This window comes from Ictalurus furcatus, chromosome 29 (genome assembly GCF_023375685.1).
Source record: "Ictalurus furcatus strain D&B chromosome 29, Billie_1.0, whole genome shotgun sequence".
Lineage (NCBI taxonomy): Eukaryota > Metazoa > Chordata > Actinopteri > Siluriformes > Ictaluridae > Ictalurus > Ictalurus furcatus.
The window spans coordinates 9,771,397-9,792,531 of record NC_071283.1 but is presented as its reverse complement, the minus strand read 5'-3'; positions in this window follow the sequence as shown (position 1 = coordinate 9,792,531).

The following is a 21,135-nucleotide window of genomic DNA, read 5'->3' as shown; positions in this document are numbered from 1 at the left end:
ATCGATCCATACTGTATGTTACTAAAAGCCTTAATTGTTCTCAATCGTACTGTCCATGGACGTCCGCGATATGATTCTGATGCTTGCCAATAGTCATTTTTCTTATTCATTAAATAAGATTTCTGTAGAATATACAATTTCTCTAGAACGTCCTTAAAAATAAAATTTGTCTGTTATAAATCTGAGTGGGCGGTGTATAAGCATGTTCACGCAGTAGGCCACAAGACGAGCACAGTCGGTACAGAAAGTCAGGCGCAGCCTGGCTCAGTGAGAGAGCATGAAGTGATCGAATTTCGCGCGAATTTCTCACACACAACACGGCGTGTGTGGGGGTTTCTGTTCTTGAGTCACACCAGACTCTGCAATGGCAGAGGATGATGACATCATCATCTGGCAAACGGCGTTTGTTTTTTTTCTGATGTGACATGAAGCTGTAAATTCACTAAAATAGGAACTTTCTTTTGGTATAATAATTTTAATTATTTGTCATATTTTTGTCAAAAATTATTTAGTCATATTTAATGATTAAAATCATTTGGTATAATAATTTCTCGACTTATACAAAAAAAGCAAGTTTTAAAACTCCATTAAAAATAAATTAAATTAAATTAATATGATGACTACTAGAAATAATAATAACAATTATAATAATAACAATAATTATTATTATTATTATTAGTAGTAGTAGTAGTAGTAGTAGTAGATCAATTGTCACATAATGGAGATTAGGATGGATGCAAGTGCAGATAAGAGCTTTATTATAGGAGAGAGGCAGATAAATACAAATCGTGAAAAATAGGCATGGTCAGAACAGGCAAAGGGTCAGGTGAATGGCAAACGGAAATGAATCAGGCAAGGCAAAGCAAAGCACAACACGAGAAGCAAGAAATGAAAACAGTAGAACACAGCTTGGTACGGTGAATACACTCAATACTTCGCGACGAACAAAGAGACGTGAGGGGTTTAAATACTAAACGAAATCAAGGGTGAAATACAAAACAGCTGAGTACAATGCTGACACATAAGGGAAACAATTATTAACAATACAGGGGCGGAGACAGGACATAAACCATAACAACACACATGTCAAAAGTAAACAACGTAAATGTCACTGAAAAAGCGTGCGAGCTCCAGCACATTGCGCAAGATGAAATCATGACATCAATAAATATTTTAGTGAATAAATAATAATGGGGGCAAGGTGGCTTAGTGGTAGATGATAACTGTCCAAAATCATAATATAATTCATAATATAAATGTAAGAAATACAAACAAATTTTTTAAAAATAATGAAAAATAAAGGATATTATTTAACAAGGAACAACAACTGGGTGTCTGAATAAACTGTAGGCTATCAATATTTATCATATCAGTATTTGTCATATTTATGATTTCTATATTTTTTATTACATATTAAATGTAATGAAAATTAATTCAATATATTCCCATCTTTTAGATAATCAGTGCTTTAAAGCAGTGTTCATACCCGTTTTTTTTACATTACATGCAGTTCACTAGAACTTCATATAAAAGAGAAATATATTCCAGTTCAGGAAATTCTATTTAATAGAAAATGTCAAAATCATTTTTGGAGAAAATCTTCTTGAGTTTTTTTTTTTTTTTTATCTTTTCTAATTTAATACCAAAATAAATCATTATAAATTATATCATTAGCTGTAAATTGTGTGGAAAGTAAAATCTTAGAGATCTTTCTTCCCCCATAATGCCTGATGAGGTTGGAGAATACATGGCAAGGGATTTGAGACCATTCCTCCATACAGAATCTCTCCAGATCCTTCAAATTTTGAGGTCCATGCTGGTGGACTCTCCTTTTCAGTTCACCCCACAGGTTTTCTATGGGTTTCAGGTCAGGGGACTGGGATGGTCACGGCAGGACCTTGATTTTGTGGTCAGTAAACCATTTTTGTGTTGATTTTGATGTATGTTTTGGATCACTGTCCTGCTGGAAGATCCAACCACAGCCCTTTCTGGCAGGGGCAGAAATTCAGTTTTCATTTAATATTTGTTGATATTTCATAGAGTCCACGATGCCATGTATCCTAACAAAATGCCCAGGTCCTCTGGCAGAAAAACAACCCCAAACCATTAAAGAGCCACCAGCATATTTAACTGTGGGCATGAGGTACTTTTCAATATGGCTACCTCTCTGTGTGCACCAAAACCACCTCTGGTGTTTATTGCCAAAAAGCTCTATTTTGCTGATAGATGAACCCGATCTGAAGGCACAGTGAAGATGCTTGAGTTTGTTTTTGGATGAGAGTAGAGGCTTTTTTCTTGAAACCCTTCCAAACAACTTGTGGTGATGTAGGTGACTTCAGATTGTAGTTTTGGAGACTTTCTGACCCCAAGATGCAACTAACTTCTGCAATTCTCCAGCTGTGATCCTTGGATATTTTTTGGCCACTCGAACCATCCTCTTCACAGTGCATTGGGACAATATAGACACACGTCCAATTCCAGGTTGATTCATAACATTTCCGATTGACTGGAACTTCTTAATTATTGCCCTGATGGTGAAATGGGCATTTTCAATGCTTGTGCTATTTTCTTATAGACCCTTCCCATTTTGTGAAGCTCAACAACCTTTTGCCGCACATCACAGCTATAGTCCTTGGTCTTACCCATTGTTATGAATGACTAAGGGAATTTGGCCTATGTGTTACCTCATATTTATACCCCCGTAAAACAGGAAGTCATGATTGAACAATGTCCTGTTCCTAGTCACCCAGGTGTACTAAAAACAATTTTTAAATATCAGTATACTTCAAATATATTTTTCTCATATGCATTCATAAAGGTGCCAATAATTGTTGCACATCTATATTTAACAAAGATATTTTTTGATAAACCTGTGTTGTGTTTGCAATTGTTTGATATCCATGAAAGCAGAGTATTTTTGTTAATTTTTTTAAACAAAAGATCAAAAGGTTAAACAATAAAAACAATTTTTCAAAACCTATTTTGTTCATATTTACCACGGGTGCCAATATTAGTGGAGGGCACTGTATGTGCAAAACCTGAAGATCCGTATTAGATCAAACGCATCTGAGTGTCAACGAAACGTGTTTCAGTGGAAGAGAACAAACCTCAAGGAAAACCTGACCTTTTTACAAAGAAGCTGACATGGTCAATATTACAATATTGCTTAAATCTAAATTACATTTAGTAGCGCAGAATCTTGAATATTTTCTTTCTGTTTTACTTTTTTTTATTCTAAATCTTTCTGTTTATTTCAAGCTTTAAATGGGGCAAAATGTTAAACATCGTCTTTTTGGACTCATCTTCACTATTTGTTTTGAAATGGCCTTGTATTAGAACTTGGGATGAATAAGTCTAGTATTAAAGAACTGCTATGAAAAGGAAAGGAGATGACCAAAGCGTGACGAACATTAGCTGTTTTCTCAAAATGAGTTTTTTTCAACACTCCGAGCCAAAATGTCAACTTGTGTAGCACTTATATAAGTTATACTTTCATTCCGGTTCGAGTACATTGCTCTAAAAAGCTTAAGAAAATAACAATAACATGAAATCACTAACTGCTAATTTTTTGTTTGAGAAAATAAATGACTTTCACATGTGATTGGTTTGTATTTAGCACTGTGGCCTTGTGGCAGTGGTACATTCTAGTTGACTACCCACTATATACACTCATACATTAAAATGCTTAATGGCCATCGAAAGACAAGAAATTGATTCACATTTGATCAAATTAGCTTCTCAGCTAATTACCTCACCCTCAGGTCTTAGATAATGTAAGTATGTTCTTCATAGTCAAATTAAGAATTAGCCCATGTATGTGGTTTTTAGAAATATTATTATAGATTCTTTTTTTTATCTACAATATTTCCATTACTCTACCTGTTATCATTCTCATTTAGTAAACCAATGGAATGATCATGACCTGGCAAAGACACACAGGCTTTTTTAAAACTGTAATGTTGCTGAGAGCTACTGAAGCATGCAGATGTTAAAATTCCTGGCTGCCAAAATGAACGAGTGTGTGTTCACTGTGATTCAGTGCTTTTAGGTTGGCAAAGGGAAGTTACACAAAATATTAAACACATACACTTACACACACATTCACTGGCCACTTTAATAGGAACACCTTTACCCCTGTGAACTCATGCAGTTTTCCAATCAGTCAATTATGTTGCAGCAGCACAACGCATAAAATCATGCAGAGACAGCTCAAGAGCTTAATATCTACATCAAATGTCAGAATAGGGGGAAACATGATCTCGTGGCATGGCTGTTGGTGCCAGATGGGCTGGTTTGAGTATTTCAGAAACTGTTTATCTCCTATGATTTTCACTTACAACAGTATCTAGTGTTTGAGCTGACAGAAAGGCTATGGTAATGCAAATAAACAATCTTCACAACTATGGTAAGTAGAAAAGCACCTCAGAATACACAGAAGACAACATCTGGGTGCCCTCTTGTCAACCAAGAACAGAAATCTGAGACTAGAGTGGAGACAGTCTCACCTGGAGTATTTCCAATCTTCACCTACCAGTTTCAGTGAGCATGTGTCTACAATAGCCTCAGACTCCTGTTCTTGGCTAACAGGAGGTGAACCCAGTCAGCCAACATAATAATAATATTATTACTATTAGCAGCAGTTTCTTATTAAAATGGTTAATTTAAGCAACCATATAACCTCATAAAACATGGAACTGTACTTACAGTGCTGGGGAAGGTCTCGATTGTCCTCTGACAATTTTCCCCTGTATACATAGACACATATCGGCACTTGTCTCATGCTTCCTGTCTCTCCCACTCTGTCATTTTGCCCCTATCACTCTTGATCTTTCTGACTCAGATTTCATTTTCTGCATATCTCTGTCTCATATCATGACTTTCTTTCTATTTTCCGGTGTGGCACACTGCTATATCTTTTGCATATTTCTCTATCTTTCTGTCCCTGTCTTACATTGTCACCCTCTGTCTCCTTTTATGTTTCTTATCTCAGTTTCTCTCTCTCTCTCTCTCCCTCTCTCTCTCTCTCTCTCTCTCTCTCTCTCTCTCTCTCTCTCTCTGTCTGTCAGTCCTTGAGAGATGTTTAACAGATTATATAGTGCTTATATAGTCACTCTGATTACATTGGAAGTTGTCCCCCGCATTGGCACAGTGTACTTAGATGTTGTAACGGGATTTCCCTGTCTTACTTAGGAATAGGTAGATTAACTTTAAACAAAGAGGAGTTTTAAAAAAAACACATATTTACTCAGTGTCAGATACACACACATTCTCGTGTGGCTGCATGTTCATCATGATTTTAAAAATACTCCCTAGGTGAGTCGGAAGAAAACACACCTGAAGCGTGTCCTTCCCAGGAAATAAACCTATATTTTTGTCTTACACATGAAATACCTCTGAACTCTGAATCAGGAAGTATTCTCTAGAGAAATTCACACTTCCAGTTGGAATTTCCAACTTTGCCCTATGTTCCTAAATTCTCAGTCCATGAAGTATCTGCAGGGGGTCCACCATTTTCAAATTTAGTTGCAGTGGTGAAAATCACAACCCATCGTTATGAAAGTTCTAATATTTATTGAGTGAATGTATTTCTATTTACTGAGTTCTTATTGTAAGAGTCGTGTTTGACTGGTCACTTAGACTGGTAGACTGGGTGCAATCCAAACCTCAATAAAATAATGAGGCCTATAAATAATGTCAACTTCTGTTCTGCTGGTGGAAAGTTCAAGAAAAAAAAATCATGGCTCTAAAAAAAAAAACAGACAATGTACTATGTTATTGCATGAATTTTAATAAAGATTCAATGTTTTACCTTGTACTGTGTTACAGAAAAAGCTACACAGCCATAGCAAAGACCTTAAAGGGGAACTATTATGCAAAATTCACTTTTAAATGGTGTTTGAACATAAATCAGTGTCGGCAGAATGTGGAAACAACTATCCTGCAATGGTAAAAATCCACCCACTCCTTTTTGTATATTCCCAATAAATCATAAACAGCGCCTCAAAATGAGTCTATTCATTTTCTATTAATTTCATAATATTAATATTAGAAAACAAAATACATTATTATTATTATTAATAGTAGTAGTAGTAGTAGTAGTAGTAGTAGTAGCCTATTATTTTATTATTAGTATTATTATTCTTTTTATTAGTATTAGTAGTAGTAGTATTAGCCTATTATTATTGTGTTTTATTATTATTATTAGCCTATTGTTACTATTAGTAGTAGTAGTAGTATTAGCCTATTATTACTATTATTAGTAGTAGTTGCAGTAGTAGTAGTAGTAGTAGCCTATTATTAGTAGTAGTAGTAGTAGTGTAGTAGTAAAAGTAGTAGTAGCTGTACAAGTATTAGTATTAGTGGTTTATTTTGGGGGATAAAATTATTAGTTGTGGATTCATGTTAGGGCTAAAATATAAAGTTTCAATCCTGATGCAGGAGTTGTACAGCTGAGTTGTGCAGCTCTTCTACACTGCTCTCTTGATTGTTTTATATTCTTTGTCACACTGTTCTTCTGTTTGCTTATTTTGCACGTATGACTTGATATCTGTTCTGTGATACTTCAAAAAATATGTTTAAACAGCATTTATGTTTCTGTATTGTGTTATATTTTTATGCTAGTAAGTGGTGTTAAATATTGGTCTAACCATCAATGAGCCGGTGTGTTATGATGGGGCGCGTTGTGGGCCGGGTGTGGTGGTCCGCTCTGGGCCAGAAAGTCCAGGGCCACTTTTTGGTCCTTGTCCACCCCTGATTATTGCTATTAATGTTAAATAACGTATGCTGAACATTTAAATATAGAAGTTAAAACACTGAAATGAGGGCCGCATTTCTATATTTTTCCTAGGGCCACCAAATAACTAAATCCGCCCCTGATCCAGCTTCGTATCAGGAAGACATAAGTATCTCAGATAAGATACAGACCCAGAGAAATATAGAAAAAAACCTTAGTCCATATTTCACAGCCAACATAAACACATGACACTAGTAGTGTCACGCCAACACTGAGGAAGCAGTACATGATATTCACTTTTGAAGCCATCGTGATAGGTAAAGTTAATTATCACTCTCTGAGTTATTGTTTTCCAATGAATACATTTTCAAGATCTCACAGCCTAAATATCACAAACTCGGCCAGACATTTTCAGCAGCATGAATGCTAAGTAGTGATGAATGCTAACTTCCCGCTGGTCATTTGGTTTCCTCGCCTCAGGACACTGACTCCACTGTCATGATCAAAAGGTCAAAGCGACAAACATTCACTTTGAGGCGAGTTCAGAGTTGGATGATGACGTCAACAGCACAGTCCGAAACGTCATTGGGTAATAATTTAAAATATGAAGGCACCACTGATAAGATGATCAGAGTCACATTGTGCTTGAATTCCAGAATTTGAATTTAAAAGTTCAGAACCTTCTTATGTCATAATAGTTGAGAACAGAGAAAATCTTGATGATATGTTCACTAGACCCATTCATAGTCTTTATCCATCCATCCATCCATCTTCTATACCACTTTATCCTTTTCAGGGTCACGGGGAACCTGGAGCCTATCCCAGGCTCGGGCACAAGGCGGGGTACACCCTGGACAGGGTGCCAATCCATCGCAGGGCACACAATCACATACACACTCACACACCCATTCATACACTACGGACACTTTGGACATGCCAATCAGCCTACCATGCTTGTCTTTGGACTGGGGGAGGAAACCGGAGTACCCAGAGGAAACCCCCGCAGCACGGGGAGAACATGCAAACTCCACACACACAGAGCCGCAGGAATCGAACCCCGACCCTGGCGGTGTGAGGCGAACAGGCAAACGTGCTAACCACTAAGCCACCGTACGCCCCATAGTCTCTATGAAGACACCATTGTTACATTGTCTTAATTGAAGCATGAAAAAATGCTTGCGCGGACTCTGATTTTTCTTTCGTGGGTATTCACAGTAATACAGTGATGAACTTATACTAATTTAATCAACTGAGCATCATCAACATCACTTAAATACTGAAAACTCGCAGAATATACATTATACATCAATCTCAACTTGAATATTATTAATTATTAATTATCAATATTAATATTACTTAATTATCAATTATTAATATTATTATTATATTATTGTATTAATATTTGATCAATTACTGATGAGATATGTTGAAGAAATTTGACAGTAAGTTAACAATGAAATTCACTCAGCTTGGCGTCCACCATTAATCAAAGCCTATTGGTTGATTTCGGTCATGTGACTGGACTGTGATCATTTTTCCATAGCATGGCTTTATTTTAATTGGAAAATTCTGTGACCCTGATCTTTCTATCATCCAAGTACATTTATGAGATCATTCTTCAATGCTCAATCAACAGCCGTGGATGCACAACTCCAAAAATATAAGCAGAGGATGGTAAGCCATAAACAGATGCCTCAGCTGAAAGAGGATTTCGTATTATAATATATTTTATTAAAAAAATTTTGGCATAGAAGTGAATGAAAGTTATTTCCACTTTTATGGAATTTTGTGAGCTGCACTACATGCAAATGAGCTGCCTAATGCATGTGATTATGAAGAAAATCAGCCTTTCTGAAACTTTTGTAAATATGGCAGAAGCTCAGTTTTACTAAAAGAAACTGTATAATAAACAAATAGCACAATTATACAACACACTTTATTAAGTACAATTAATCATTTTCATGCAAATTGCAAGCTTTGGAAATATTGCTTATGGTTCTCCGACATTTTTTTTGAAAGTAAGACTGTTCTGTCCCTTCATGTAATTAAAACAGGAGCAGAAATCAGATTGCCCAGTTGTTGGAAGAAAACTGCAGGGAACTGTGTTGCCATCTAGCGGCATATCCATGCAGTGCAGCTAATGTTACAGCTATACCGGTGATTCTCAAATAATTTTCATATCAGCGTGAGGTCATCAACTCCGGTGGACACCCACCACGAAAATCCTCATAAGAGAACCTTGGTGTCATCAGCTCACACAACATATAAAAACTTTCTCGTCTCATACGAAAGTTGCTGACCCACTGTTCCTGATCCCAGCTTTCGATCCCTCCAATCTTGAGTCCTTTGCCGCATCCACATGCCCCTCTGAACCGATGTAGCAGCAATCATTGCTATCAGCAATCAGGGCTTTCTTCTTTTTTCTCTGCCTTAAGGGGCTGGTGTTTTGCTTACCTTTAAATATGGTGCAGAAAGCAAAAGATTGTATTATATTTTCATCTGCGTCCATTGCAAATTGTGCCGTTTTTACTTCATTTTCGGCCTAAGCTTTTCCGGTGACGTCTACGGTGGGTTGTTTCACAAAGTGTATAGTGTAAATGCAGATATCGGATATGGGTCACTTTTAAAATAAGATGTAAGCGGGTAACCAACAAAATCGTAATGTATATAAGAGGGCAAGTTGTCATGTGTGACATAAGCTGACACAAGCCCCAATTTGCCCCAAACTGACACTGAAGTTGGGTATGAATGCTCAAAATTCTAGAAAGAATAAAGAATAGTTGTGATCGTATGTTAAGCTAGCATTGAGACATACAGTGCCCTCCACTCATTTTGGCACCCTTGGTAAATTTGAGCAAAGAAAGCTGTGAAAAATTGTCTTTATTGTTTAACCTTTTGCTCTTCTGTTTAAAAAAATCCCCAAGAATTCCCTGTTGTCATGGATATCAAACAATTGCAAACAGAACAGGTTTATACAAAAAAATATATCTTTACCAAGGGTAAAGGAAACAACTGAGATGCAATTGAACTGCAGACTTTCAGCTTTCAGACTTTCAAGGAGTTGAACAAAAATATCATATGAAACATTTAGGAATTGCACCCATTTTTATACACAGTTCCCTTATTTCAGGGGCTGAAATGTAATTGGACAGATTAACATAATCACACACAAAAAATTGTTTTTAATAATTTGTCAAGAGTCCTTTGATTTCTGTAAGCTGTAATCATCAAGATTAAAACAAAAAAAGGCTTGAAATATTTCACACAAAAAATATTTCGCAGAAAGTTCCACTTTTTGAATTAAATTAAGGAAAAATAATGAACTTTTCCAGGTTATTCTAATTTTTTGAGATGCAGCTGTGTATGTATGTATTCCATTTTCATGGTACAGTCAATACTGTTTATTTTTGTAATAAAGTTCAGCAGTATTTTCCTTTGAGTGTTGTTTTCATTCAGTATCAATTTTAAAAACTATTGGTTGATTAATCGATTATCGGTAGATACTGACCAACTTAGTTATTGGTATCAGTAAAATCCACTATCAACCTCTAATTTACTCACACTCAGTAGTTTAAAACTAACCCACTCTGACATCCCTGTCATTAACTGTCCTGTCCTCTCATCCTCCACCAAGCATGGGGCAGCATGATTCCTCTCCCAGTGGACCTCAATTAGCGCTTGTTGCTGTTCCCATGTTTGAGCAGTGGGTGCAATGGAGCTAAAGGGGCATTGAGCACACTGCCCCATGATATGTGTACCTCAAAAGAGGTAATCAGTATGTCCATGTACAGTCATTTAAAATGTATGGAGTTGAATGACATTTTGAATATACTGAACTGCTGATATACATGGTGGGGTCACCACTGTCACACTTTCTTTTGCATTTTCTTTCTTTCACACTTTCTGTTGAACTTTTTTCTTACCTTTCCACATTCTTTTAATGCACCTTTGTTTCATGATTAATTTCTTTAAAATATTATTTCACACTTTACATTTTCACATATGTTCTTTCTTTCTTTCTGACACTTTTACGCTTTTTTATTTTCTTCAGCTTTTATCCTTTTGCACTTTCTTTTTTGGACATTTTATTTCGTTTGTATTACATTTGAAGTTAATGCTTATTCGTTTTCTTTCACACTTTTGCTCTTTCTTGCCTTTAGATTATTTGGTAATTAATTAGTTTGTTACCAAATTAATTTGGACATTTTATTGTACGTTTTCTTTCTGTCACACTTTCTTTCTTTCAAAAGTTTGCACCTTTTATGCTTTCTTTTGCATTTTCGAATGTTCCTTTTTCTTTCTATTCATTCTTTTCCACTTTCTATTCTTTATTTCCTTTATTTCTGACACACTGAGAAGGAGAGTACTGAGAATGTTACAGTACTTACATTAACATGCACTCCTCATCTGTGTGTATCCAGTGTGTCATTTCATTGCCATCATTCTTTTTCTTTCAGGCTGAATTTCTGTTTCTGCTGGGAGGACATTAAAAAATCTGTAGCGCTTAATCCTAAAATATAAGAAATACAGCAGAAAACCTTACTGATTTATCATGAAGTGATCATGACAGCACATTATTTTTCTGTCTTACGTATATTGGTCAATAAGCTCCCATGACGATAGAATATTAGTGTCACGTTCCCATTACCACATGCTGAAAATACTGCCATTAGGCCTTGGGCTCTGAAAAGCTTTGTGTTGAGCAACACTCTTCACAAATGTCTGACACACCTTGATGATCACACGTCAGGAATTTCAAAAGATCTCTCTAGTTACACGCTTGTAGCTTGACTCGACTCGACTTTTATTCAAAAGAATCAAGGGTACACAAAGAGTGAAATATGAGCTCCGCTGATACATATGCTTCAGTTTGAAGGGGGGCATGCCGATATGAGCACAACAACACCTTTTGGTGAAAGATCAAATAATCTTGACTGTAAGAAAAGCGACACACACATATGTGTGTATATATGTGTATATATACATACATACATACATACATACATATGTGTGTATGTATGTATGTATGTGTGCCACATGTGTGTGTGTATATATATATATATATATATATATATATATATATATATATATATATATATATATATATATATATATATATACACACATACACACAGCACTGTGCAAAAGTTTTAGGCAGCCTATTTTGTATGTATATGTATGTATGTATGTGTGTATAATGATAATGAGTCTTTATTGGTCACATATACATTACAGCACAGTGAAATTCTTTTCTTCGCATACCCCAGCATGTCAGGAGGTTTGGGTCAGAGCGCAGGGTCAGCCATGATACAGCACCCCTGGAGCAGAGAAGGTTAAGGGCCCAACAGCGGCAGCTTGGCAGAGCTGGGGCTTGAACCCCCGACCTTCAGATCAGTAACCCAGAGCCTAACCGCCAAGCCACATATATATATATATATATATATACACACACACACACACACTATATATAAGTTTACATATACCTCTGTATCAGTGAACGTTTGCACCTTTTGTAATAGTCGTATACGAGTCCCTCAGTTGTCCTCAGTGTGAAAAGATGGATCATAACATCATATAGCTGCTGCTGGAAAGGGGTCAAATATGCAGAACATACTGGTAAACCAAATAATGTGCCAATAATGTATATATACAGTACTGTGCAAAGGTTTTAAATAATGAAATTAAATGTTTCTAAAAAAAAAATTTTAAACATTTTTAAACACCACAAAGAGCAGTAAACAGTAGTAAATGAAACAAAGTCAATATTTTGTGTGAAAAAAAAAAACATTAAAATAAATAAATAGTAGTCTCCGGTACAGTTTGTGCAGTTTTATAAGGAAAAGAGCTGTAGGTTTTATTGAGCATCTTGCAGAATCAATCACGGTTCTTCTGGAGACTGGAGACTGTCGCACTTGCTTCTTATTTTTGCAACAAAATCTAGCAGCCTTCATTATGTTTTTTTTGTCTGAAAAGTGTCCCTTACCAGTTAATATGCTGCTTTCTTTACTGACATACAAACATTTTTCTGCAACATTTAATTTTGTGCTAGAAAACTAATGTTTGGAAATCTAAAATGTTTTTGTACTGACTCGATAATGTAGAAGTCATGAAATAAAAAATGCTTCCACTGAGCACAGGTTCACTGCAACTGGGCAGTTGAAAGTTGCAAAGACCAGGCAATGTTTGTCCAATCTTCAGCTTCCTGTTCTTGGCTAACAGGATGAGAACCGTATGTGGTCTTCTGCTGTTGTAGCCCATTTCTCAATTTGCCTATATTTCTACTTTAAAAACTACTGCTTTATTATTATTATTATTATTATTATTATTATTATTATTATTATTATTATTATTATCATCACCCAGCTTTGTTTCTGAAGTACCCCTGGATAACATATGGGGAGATTTAACTGTGACTGTATAGTGTGTCCTTACCCAAACTCTAGGTTGACCTATTCAGAGGCAACAGCGTTTCAGTCTGTAAACGTCAGCCTTTTCATTTTGACTTGATCGGTGGTTTTGAGATGTATATTGAGATCTTGTTTCAAATGTTTACACTTGACTAAATTTCAAAGGGCTAAACAGGAGAGTTGATTTTTTGTTTTTTGTGCTTAAATACGTGTAAGATATTTTGGCACCTGCAAACAGATTAAAGTTAAACTTTGAAGCAGTTGTCTACAGACATGGATGATCATTATAAACTTTTATATACTCCACTATTCTTTAAAACATTGTTTTGGTTTATTGATGTTTGAGGCCATTCGTTTTTGCACAGCTCTCGCCACCGCATCTCAATGAGGTTGAGGTCTGGATTTTGACTTGGCCATCCTAAAACCTTCATTTTTATCTTCTTTAGCCATTCAGATGTAGGTTTGCTGGTGTGTTGGATATATCTATATATGTAGAAAACTGTTTTAATCATATCCGGCATCTTTTCAGAATTAATACCAGTTGTTCTTGTGGGTGCTATGAGAACTTGTCTACTATTTAAGGTTGGAAAAACAGTAATTTAATGATTATAATAGACCAGACTTTAGTCTTGGTTAAAGCACCTATTAAGGTTTTTAAATGTGCCTAATTTTGTTTTAAAGGTCTCATACAGTAGGTTTACATGCATTACAGGTCAAAATGGACATTAATTTTCTCATAATTTACATTGCAGCATTACCTTTTTTCCCCAGTGTCACAAACGACTCGTTCAAGGATCCGTCCATTCTAAACCCCTCCATTCAGAGAGCCTACTCTGCTCTGATTGGTCAGATGTCCCAGTCTGTTGTGATTGGTCTACCACTTACAGTGCATGTCGGAAAGGAAATGCCCACTACCATATCCGAGTTTAACATAGCCTATCCGTAATAATGTCGGTTTTACCTTACCAGTTTGAGCCCGAGTCCGATAGTGATGCATCGGAAGATAAACCCGAACCACCATCGCAAGCACGATGAGAACAGGACATTTCTCAGTGGTAAGTTTATATGTAGGTTGGCAATAACATGAGTTAGCTAGTTAGCAGAGGCTTACAGCTAACAGGCTAACAGCTGCGCAATGGCTGTACACGTATATAACACAAAACTACACATATGGAACACTCGGTAGAAAATATATACATAAATAATTAATCATGCTTACAGGTTGTGATCCAGAGGTGCAAGATGGTCCAAATAAAGTGGGTATGGCCCCATCTTTAATGGATAATCCTTTCTCAAATCCCGCGTTGACTTCAGCTAGATTTGAGAAGCAGTCATCAGGGAAATGACAAAGGTCTTACTTGAACTGCTGTGGTATCATTTTAAAATTAATTCTAATCACTGACACTTTACATCCTCATCTTTTGGGAGTCCATGCAAAGTGGTTCTGCTTTTTCAGCGAAGAAAACAACGTCTTCTAGACATGAACCTAAGTCTTTTAGGACGCACCCTCAACACGTTGTTCGTAGGCAGCCAATGAAGACCAGAGTTGGGTTTTTTGTTACCAACCTATATAGGTTAGTACAGGTAGTCTGTCTGAAATTACTGATGACTCGTTTCAGCTGTTCAGAATCGGTTCCTTCTTTTTGGGAGTCGATAACACAGTTTGTCGTGCGCTTTTCATTTTTGGAACATTGCAGACTTTTTACATTCACAAACAGCTATAGCACACTACATGAAAGGTATAATAGGTGCTCTTTAACTTAGCATGCTCCTGTGACACTAAAATCTGATCAATTGTTTGTAAAAAAAAAAAAAAATGTTGTTTATTTGTTTATCTGTTGAATTTTAGATTTGGCTGTCAGAATGAATTACTTTATCACTGAACACATTTTGTGTTTTAACAAATTAAAACTTGAAGCTATACACAACAGTTAAACGCATCAAAAATGATGACATATAGGGCAAACTTTTAGTTAACTAACGTAACCAGATTAGTTTAAATAAATAATACATGATTTCCAAGAAACGTTAACATCTTATTTAATTTATATAGATTATGTATAGATGTTGAAATGTCAATGTCTGTACTTACAAAATTCAAAGGTATCCCTGGAACTGGAATGGAAAAAGTATTTATTATGACATCTATTCATGTAGTTAAGGTGCATAAAATGTGGGATTTTTTAAGCAGACCACTTGACATTTTTAGGCTTAATTGGTATGACGTTTATTCAAAAAACAATATGAATACTAACATTATATTTTTAATCTAGAAGATCAAATCTGTTTTTGGATTTTCATTGACCATCTTGAAATCCTGTATGTCATTGCTTTTACACACAATATTCAATTATTGAAGAGTTGATAACTTCATTTTTGGTACGATAGACTTAAAGTTCTAATGATGCGCATACTCAAGTTCCTATTAACACACTTATATGGATCTATAGTATACACTTATATGGCTCTATATTATACAGTTATAGAAGAGAAATCATTTATAATCACACTATCTGGTGTCACCCAGATAAGGATGGTTTCCCTTTTGTGTCTGGTTCCTCTTAAAGTTTCTTCCGGAGTGCATTCAGCTTTACAGAACATCCATCCATCTTCTATACCGCTTATCCTTTTCAGGGTCACGGGAAACCTGGAGCCTATCCCAGGGAACATCAGGCACAAGGCAGGGTACACCCTGGACAGGGTGCCAATCCATCGCACAATCACATACACACTCACACGGACACGGACACTTTAGACATGCCAATCAACCTACCATGCATGTCTTTGGGCTGGGGGAGGAAACCCCCGCAGCACAGTGAGAACATGCAAACTCTGCATACACAGGGCCACAGTGGGAATCGAACCCCCGACTCTGGAGGTGTGAGGCAAACGTGCTAACCACTAAGCCACCGTGCGCCCCTTTACAGAAAAGCAAAGTTCAATTTATGTTTGATACCTTAAAAATCCAAACTTTAAGGCAAGACACCACAGCTAGAAGTGACTATTTTGTAGCCTCTTTTGTGGACACCTATATCATGTCTTCTGTGAAGGTGTAGAAGGAAGGATATCGAAATTCAACAGAAAATGTTTATTTCCCCAGTTTTGTCCAGTCTTAACCATCGCATTATCTTTAACTTAGCAATACACATTCACTGAGCACTTTATTAGGAACAGTTGTACACCTAATTCTCTAATCAGCCAATCCTGTGGCAGCAGTTCAATGCATAAAATCATGCAGATACGGATCAGCAGTTCTGAGTAATATTCACATCAGCCGTCAGGTGGGGGTCGGGGGTTGGGGGGGATGAGATCTCAGTGATTTTGATTGTGGCATGATTGCAGGTGGATGATGGACTGGTTTGAGTATTTCTATAATTGTTGATCTCCTGGGATTTTCACACACAACATTCTTGGACATTTCTGCAGACAGAAACAGAGATGTAGTATGGCCAGACTGATTCAGAAAACTACAGTAAATCAGATAACCACATTGTATAATTGTGGTAAGCAGTAAAGAATCTCAGAATGCACAACACATCAAATCTTCAGGTGGATGGGCTACAACAGCAGAAGACCACATCACATTATACTTCTGTCAACCAAGAACAGAAAGCTGAGTCTGCAGCGGGCACAGGTTCACCAAAACTGGACAGTGGAAGACTGGAAAAACGTAGTCGGGTCTGATGAATCTTGATTTCTGCTGAGGCACACAGATGGTAAGGTCAGAATTTGGCCCCAACAGCATGAACCCGTGGGCCCAGCCTGCCTTGTGTCGACAGTCCAGGCTGGTGGAGGTGGTGTAATGATGTGAGGAATTATTTCTTGGCACAATTTGGGCCTGTTCATACCAATCAGTGGCTTAAATGCCACAGCCTATTGTTGCTGACCAGGTATTGTTGCTGACCATGTGCATCCCTTCATGTGCATCCCTTCATGGCCACAATTTACCCATCTTCTAATGGCTACTTCCAGCATGATAATTCGTCATGTCACAAAGCAAAAATCATCTCAAACTGGTTTCATGGACATGACAATGAGTTCCAGGTGGCCTTCTCAGTCACTGGCTCTGAATCCAATAAAACACCTTTGGGATGTGGTAGAACAGAAGATTCTCAGCATAAAAGTGCACCTGAAAAATCTGCAATAATTGTGTGATGCAGTCATGTCCACATGGACCAGAATCTCAAAGGAATGTTTCCAACATTTTGTGGAATCCATGCCACAAAGATTTTAGGCAATTTTGAGAGCCAAGGGAGGCCCTGCTCAGTATTATTACAGTGTTCCTAATAAAGTGTTCTGTGAATGTAGACGCATATATCTCTAAAAAGCTTGTTTCCTGATATATACTATATGTGTCATTATGAAATACATGACAAATTTCTTTATAAACCTTATAAACCTCACTAACTAGAATGGAAATGCATTGAATCACATTTATCACATTGAATCACATCACTGCCCCCCCCCCCCCCAAAAAAAAAAATCTGTTTTTGTTCTTCTATAGCCAGAACTGAAAATTTTCATTCCTGTTCATTTAGAAGTACGTTACAGAGGACTTCCCCAAAATGTTGATTATTGTTGATTTTTTTTTATAATATACTGAAAATGGCATTAAAATGACACTGTATGGTATTTTCTTAATTAATGGTCTGCACTTATATCACGCATTTTTAACCTTCTACAAAGCTCTTTACACTGGTTCTCATTCACCCATTCACACACACACTCACACATCAATGGTAGCAGAGCTGCCATGCAAGGCGCTAACTTGCCATCAGGAGCAACTTGGGGTTCAGTGTCTTGCCCAAGGACAATTCGGCATATGGAGTCATGTGGACCAGGAATCGAACCGCCAACCCTACGATTAGTACAATTAATTCAACAATAAAGAAATGATATCCGAAACAACTGTTCTGTAAAAGTCTTTTTCTTGAGAGTGTGTTCACAGTGAAATGGGCTAAATATTTTAATTCTAACAACTTTAAAATACAAATTGACACATTTAATTAAATGAAGTCTCATTTGCATAAATACAAGTCATTTTTTGTTCAAATTCAAAAATACTTGAAATAACATCTGCAAGGTGGCATGATGACACAACAGTGTTGCTGCCTTACAGCTTGAAGGTCCACAGTTTGAACCTAAGTTCGAACCTGTCTGTGCTGCGTTTTTTGCCTGTTCTCCACGTGTCCACACGGGTCTCCTTTAGGTTCTCTGGTTTCCTCCCACCTCCTAAAAACATGTGAATAGTTGGACTGGCTACTCTAAGTTGCCCTTAGGTGTGGGTGAGTGCTTGAATGTTTGCATGCTCCCCTGCTCAGTGTTTCCCGGATGGACTCTGGATCCGCCATAACCCTGACCCAGATAAAGCAGCTAATGAAAATGCATGAATGAACTTCAGCAATCAACTGGCAGGGAAATATATTGTTTAAAAAAAACTACCCTATCACCTGAGTGTGTTGTATAAAATCAGTTTTCTAAATGTCAAAAGTCTAATTGTGGAAACGTACTTTAGACTTGATCACTACTATACTTTAGGGTTTCAGACTCAATGAACTTTCCAGGTTTATTTCACCTCAGAAGTGTGTTAGCACGCAGCACGAGACTCTCCATTACACAAAACTGTTCTGTTGGTTGCCTTGACAACAGGTCGCACCCAGTGAAGTTTTAACAGTGCTTCATAAAAAAAGAAGGACATAATGATACTCTAGAAATGTCGGGGGGTGGGGGGGGGGGGAATGGTGTCAAATTTTATGAGCTCTCAAAGCTGACAAATATGAAATTGTTGAATACATGTGATGGTACACTTGGCAGGTGAAAAAGGATCAAAATCAAAGCCACATAAAGAGATTACCACATAACCTGTGTTAAAACCTCTTCTACCGGGTTGCCAGGTCTGTGTACTTAACGCAGTCTCATGTCCATTTCAAAACACTCAAATTTCCAGAGTGTAGCTTCATGTGCATCAGTCAAGCATATTTTAATCTTCATATATAACCACTTCCGTACATTGAATGGTTTATTGTCTTTAAATATTAATGCATAAAGTAAATCATTATATTATATCATAATGAAATGTGAATGTCTTCTTGACTTGTTCCCTATGGTCAACTATTTTCAAACTTTTTCAAGCCAAATGTACAAATGTGTACAATAATATTTTGGCTCTTTATTGGAGCCGGAGAACGTTTTGTTCCTGGACCTTCCACTGCTATAGCACATTAGGTCTAAAGTAAGTTGGCATTATTTATAGGCCTATATAATTGTTTTTGGATTTAACACATTCCATTGAAGTTATCAAACTAAGTAACCATAACTAATAACTATGTAACTAAGTAACTATAAATGCATAACTTAATAATGACTATAACAACTTTAATTAGTTAGTTATGTAAGTTGTGATTCCCTCTGTAACAAAACAAAACAAAAAAAAGACCTGACTTTGAGAACCACTGTCCGATACCACAAACACATCTAGCCACATCTAGGACTCTGAGAAGTGACAAATATGGTTAACACAATATACAAATGTGAATACTAAAGCTACAGTATAATGTTGCTACTGTATCTGTTCATCTTAAAAATGTTTTGTACACTGCATACAAAAGAAAAGCTACATCTTATAATCAATATGTACAAACATAATAGAAAAATGATTTAAAAAGTGTCAATATGTAGGAAATATCTTTTTAATAAGAACCAACCAGAAAGTAATGCACCAAAAATGAATCAATCCTTACATTTCTGCCCTTTCCACATTGCTCCCATAACAACGAGTGATGAAAACTGGGATGTAATTAATAGTATGTCTATCATCGTTGAAGTGTCTTGCCACTGGAAAGGAAAAATCTTTCATCCTGATGGTGTAAAAATGCTCAATAAAATGATCAGCCAGTCTTCTCTTGGTTTCTGTAGCGGCCTAAAAACCAGAACCTTATATTACTCATGAGAGTGAATTTTATATATTTTAGTTTGTAACCTTCCCACGATCTTTTGTAATAAATATAGTTGGCTATAAACCATATAGCCATAAGTATGGCTTACACCTCACCATCACACCCATATGTGCACCCATATGTATCAAATCAATAATGGGGATAAACACAGAGTTGGTCCCCACTTTGCTGTTACAATAAGTTTCTCTCTTCAGGGAAGGCTTTCCACTAGATTTTGAAGCGTGGCTGTGGGGATTTGTGTTCATACAGTAAAGAGAGCATTAGTGAGGTCATGCACTGATGTCGTGCGAGGAGGTCTGGGGTGCAGTCAGCATTCCAGTTCATCCCAAAGGTGTTTAGTGGGGTTGAGGTCAGGGCTCTGTGCAGGACACTCAAGTTCTTCCACTCCAAACTTGGCAAACCATGGCTCCCTGGACCTCACTTTGTGCACAGTGGTATTGTCATGCTGGAACAGGTTTGGCCAATTACTTCCAGTGAATGGAAATTGTAATGCTACAACATGCAAAGATGTTCTATACAACTGTGTGCTTCCAACTTTTCCAAAATTCCAAAATTTTGGGGAAGGCCAAAATATGGGTTTAATGGTCAGGTGTTCACAAACGTTTTATCATAAGGTGCATTTTCCACAATATGAACAAATTAGTGGCCTAATTCAAACACGATCCTAACCAGACAGCTACTAAGTTAATAAATGTAGTCTTTATTTTTAGCTTAGAGTTTTTATGGTCTTTATTTTATTCAAAGAAACTTATTAAACTTAAATTTATTCGCCAACCTCCATGAAAACTTCTAAAACTAGAACGTCTTGCTAGATCCAAGTCTTAAAGTTTCATCAGAAACAGGAAGTTTTTTGCACAAAAGTCCCTTATCAGCTGTGCAAGCAAGTTTCTGCGGTTGTAGCAGTGTAGAAGCACTTTGCTTGCAAAGCTCATAAATAACTTTTGTGTGAAATCTGTTTCTACGGAAGTGTGTTTTAATCCAAAAGACCAAATTCCAACCTTACAACTCAACTAGTGGTCACAGTTCAGAAGTTCAAAAC